This window comes from Adiantum capillus-veneris, chromosome 19 (assembly GCF_014529385.1).
Source record: "Adiantum capillus-veneris isolate H3 chromosome 19, ASM1452938v2, whole genome shotgun sequence".
Taxonomy (NCBI): Eukaryota; Viridiplantae; Streptophyta; class Polypodiopsida; order Polypodiales; family Pteridaceae; genus Adiantum; species Adiantum capillus-veneris.
This window is the reverse complement of record NC_140949.1, coordinates 111,238,849-111,243,693: the sequence shown is the minus strand read 5'-3', so window position 1 is coordinate 111,243,693 and position 4,845 is coordinate 111,238,849. Positions and strand designations below refer to the sequence as shown.

Below are 4,845 nucleotides of genomic sequence, written 5' to 3'. Positions count from 1 at the left end.
ACAATGTGGGTGGGTACACTGTGAAGTGGATGCTCCCCCTATACAGTATACTCACTATTATTATAGGGTAACAGTGAGCGGGCGCCCATGACCTGGGAGACCGGTCAATGCACATAGGCCTTAACCCCAACAGGTTGACGTGCCAACTTCCTCAACATGTCTTCAGGAGATAGGCGCACGGCTTCTGGTGCTCCTTCATTAGCGTTCTCCTCGCTTGTCTGGAAGAAGACATCCAACATCTCCTCCATGCCATCGTCTTCTGTCTGTAAGCCCTTTTCTGCTTCCATCCTTGGCTCTGTATTGGTAGGACCTTCACGCATAATCCTTTTTCTCTCTCTCGTAGATGTAGGTGCTATGTCGCAAAAATCAATGCATGTTGCGTTGGAGTCGTATCGTAGATTCTGTACGGTTTCTCTAGCAAACTCTCCGTACTTGTGCACATGCTCATTACATATCCTACGCTTGCGTAGGATTTGATACTTGCAGAGGGTGCACGAGCATGCAATCTTTTCCTCCATGTTAGTTGATGATGTTGCCATCTAGAATGATTATGAATTTTGTTTTAATATATATACTCCTCACAATGTAAACTACCTCGCATTCTCTAGTCTTGCCCAATCTCCGTACACCTCGGTCCAGAGGTGTACGGAGATCAGGACCATCGGGTCAAAATCTCGTCTTTATTGGTCAAATCCTATATGGGTAGACACATACGTGCACTCACAGGTGTACGTACATGGAAATGCATGTAGCGGGCAAAACCCCTTTGCCTCTTTTAGTTCCATAAATTCTTCTAGAGGGAGAGAGAGAGAGATAGAGAGAGTTTATGTCCTTTTCACACAATTGGTCATCCAACCTAACTCTTTCTCTATCTACTATCTATCTCTCAGGCTCTCTACCTCTGTAGCTATCTCTAGTTAATTCTCTCTCTCTCTTTATATATATATCACTCTCTATCTCTTTATTTCTCTCTCTCTGTCTACATACCCTATCTCTCATTCTTTCTCTCTCGATCTCACTCTCGCTATCTCCCTTTCTCTCTCTCTCGATCTCCTTCTCGCTATTTCTCTTTCTCTCTCTATTTCCCTATTTCCCTACCTCTCTCTCTCTGTCTCGCTCTCCACTTCTCTCTCTCTCTCTATATATATATAAATAAATAAATAAATATATATCACTCTCTTTCTCTCTCTCTCTCTCTATTCTCTATCTTTTTCTCTCTCCCTATTTCCCTATCTCTCTCTCTCTCTCTCTCTCTCTCTCTCTCTCTCTCTCTCTCTCTCTCTCTCTCTCTCTCTCTCTCTCTCTCTCTCTCTCTCTCTCTCTCTCTCTCTCTCTCTCTCTCTCTACTTCCCTATGTCTCTACTGATCGAACGAGTGACTGAGTTAGGGAGATCCAGACGCCCACGACTGCGGAGGCCAGACTACACAACATCGACACAGGCTGCATCAGAGGATCCAGGTCACTTTGGCTCGACATGCACAACGCTCGGTCAGACTATTGACCATGGAGGAGATTGATGAGGTCCGCCAGCGATGACAGATGTTGGATCTCCTATGATCTACCTATCCCAGCTAGCTGATTTAGCTGCTTAGTCCACACCAAGCATTTTACGATTCCATAATATTTTATTTTGTCATTTTGTCATCTTGTTATTCTGACTTTGTATCAGATCCACCACATTGTAACTTTCTGGTCTTATAGGTCACTTTGGTCTTTTGAAGACGTTAATATAACATTTCATTTCATTTCTTTCTTTAATTTTAATTTTCTATGCATACATTAATTCTCTCTCTCTCTCTCTCTTTAGTTTTAATTTCTTACGCATACATTTTTCTCTCTCTCTCTCTCTCTTTAATTTCCTACATGCACACACACCTCTCTCTCTCTCTCTCTCTCTCTCTCTCTTCTCTCTTTCCTACACACACACACACCGCTCTCTTTCTCTCTCTCTCTCTCTCTCTCTCTCTCTCTCTCTCTCTCTCTCTCTCTCTCTCTCTCTCTTTCCTACACAAACACACACACACCGCTCTCTCTCTCTCTCTCTCTCTCTCTCTCTCTCTCTCTCTATCTATCTATCTCTTTCCTACACACACACACACGATGTAGAGAGAGAGAGAGAGGGGTTGGGGGAGAGTGCCATAATACCTACGCAGCAGGTTTCGGCCAAGATCTGAGCACGCGCGTTGAAGGCGAAAATGGCCCCTGCGTGCGGGTTTCCCTGTTTTTCCCCCAATTTTTAGCATCGAAAAGTGCATCGATATACGCGTGGTAATGCCCGTCGATATACACGTGGAAAATCATACCTTTCCACGCACATATCGACGCACTTTTTGATGCGTATATCAACGTGGTAAAAGAACCTCGATATCCACGTGGAAAGGTACGGGCGTCGATATATAGGGCGTCGCTAACTTTGGGTTATGTTGTAGTGTTGGAACACCATTGGGAGGGAAGACTATTGGCATTCAAAAATACCAAGTCCAGAATGGTGGCCATCGTGCAACACATGTACAGTGCAGCTAAGATCCACCTGCAGAGAGCTTCAACTCAATTTGCACCTCATTGTAAGTCCTCATGGTTTAGCTATCCCATGCATATATCATGTTTAACGTGCATGCGATCATTTTGTTTGACTAAGGGAATTTGTAAAGATGTTTTTCCATCCAGCTTAGTTGAGTAGCTGCCGCTTGAGTGCCTCTCAGGCACGTTCATGGTTGTGCATGCTCACATTGGGGAGCTTATGTTTCCTAATGTCTCGTCGAGAAAACTTACCGACCAGCGAATATTCAAGTACTCCCACAAGTACGTGGTACCAAAGTCAACCCAAGGCTATGGTAGGTTAGAAGCCGTGGAGACACCCTCATTGCAGAGTGCAAAATGGCCAACTCTAGACCATTGGGCCTTGCTTTCTTACAAGGGCAAGGTGCTTCAAGATTTCCAAGGGTCCCTAAAGTTTGGTAAGGCAACTAGATCGGTGGGTCTCAGTTGGCATTGTTCCATCGATTTGTTTGTGCATGCATTCCACTCTCTGCCGATTGTGGAAACCACCACAATGTTTGTTTGCAAAGAAGTTGACGTAGATGCAATGGACACCATTCTAGGTGTCAATTGGGCTATGTTGACGGTTTTCATGATGGTGCCGTTACAAGTGCAATGTGTCCCCCACACAGCTTTGCCTTCGATATTTGAAGGCAAGGTGCACCTTGTATGCACGGTTTAGATACGAAAGATGGATGCACAAACGTGGCAAATGAATACCCTTGCAGTTGACGGTCGTAGTGGTTCAATCCTTTGAAATTCATGTCCGCATGCCTAATAATGAGGTGGAGGTGGTTGTAGTGAATCCGCATTGGACTCTTGCCAATCTTCGGGAACATTTTGTCATAATGGGATTCGAGGATGTCGACAATGCAAGTTTCAAACAGGAACAACGCAAGGTCTGATTTGTGCTTGATTAGCTACCTTTTCTTAATTTTTCTGGGTATTTGTATCTTGATTGCCCATTTTTTGGTTGTGTAGATTGGAAGGCGGATGGAGGCCACTATGCTTGTTTACAAAGATTGGGCTACAGACGAAGTCATCTTGTCTAAGTGAATTGACTTGTAACTTTACTCTTTTATATGTTGGATAGTTTATTAAAGATTTTAAAAATTATTAGGGTGTTGTACTTGATTTTTAAGGTGTTACTAATTACAAGCTATTACTCATGGCGCAAACGGCGAGCAAGTAGCATATCCTTGGACATAATCATTGCACGCTTTCCATGGATGTCACATAGGTTCGTATCCTCAAATATGCTAGTTAGATATTGCTCTGCTGCCTCTTGGACTTCCTCTATGGCCACCGCGCCCATCCGAAACTCAGTGTTGTACATTTGCAAAACCTCCCTGCAAAGCCTTGCGAAAGGGGCCCTCCGAATCAAGAGCTCGGTGCTCTTCTGATAGTGGCGAATCTTCGCAAAAGAACGGTTGCGCTTTCGCACCTTCTGAGGTCTACCGGGAGGTACATTTGTTGCACCAGTTGGGGCAGCTGGCTTCCTCTTCTTGTAGACAATGCTCTTTCTCTTTTTCGGCCGCACAAGCACCTTCACTACCTCATAATCCGATTCCACCCACTCTTCATTTGATTCGTGCTCTTCACTATTGAGCGGATGTGATGGTGTGGGTCCACTCCCTTTAGGGAGTGTCTTACCCCCTGTAGACATGTGAGCGGCATAAATTTGTCTTTTGATGCCAACCCATGGGGGATCTTCATCCATTTGCGTCTCTTAGGAGCCTTTTGACGGCTGTTTTTGGTTATTTGTTTCTTTGCCTTGGTCGCTTTCATCCGGCGTGTTTCCCTCAGAATCGTTGGAGTCTGATGAATAGACAACAAGGCGATGCTTCCTTCTCTCTTTTCCTACTATAGAGGACTGACCATGTTGATTTGAAGCTCCAGCTTCTTCTGTGTGGAGCTCAACTTGAAATTGTGAAGTTCTAGCTTCTGTTGCTGTATCTGGGATTCGTTGGCCATCCGGGCCCTCTGGATATGAAATCCTTGCCGTTTGTTTTGTTCTTGCCATTGTAGCACCTAGTATGGAAAATGACAAAATGATCGCCTTCAACCTCTAAATAGGGGTTTTTGGGATTTGGTCCCTTTCACACTATGCGGCCAATTAAATGAAAAAATCAAATAAACCAATTGAATTTAACAAGTAAACCTACATCATGCGAACAGTTGACGCGACCCCCAAATGATACCATTTCTACACTTAGTTGCATGCCAAGCCTCATGGCCCAGGGCCGCTCACGAGTGTTTCCACTTCTCGGATGTTGCAGTACGGCAGGCCTTGCGTAACTGATTTT

At 44.5% G+C, this 4,845-nt stretch overlaps 1 pseudogene; it reads right to left on the bottom strand.

Annotated features, from left to right (window-relative positions):
* Positions 1 to 3,701: 3,701 nt before the first annotated feature.
* LOC147434662 (uncharacterized) lies at positions 3,702 to 4,513 on the bottom strand (annotated as a pseudogene).
* Between the last annotated feature and the right edge of the window lie 332 nt (positions 4,514 to 4,845).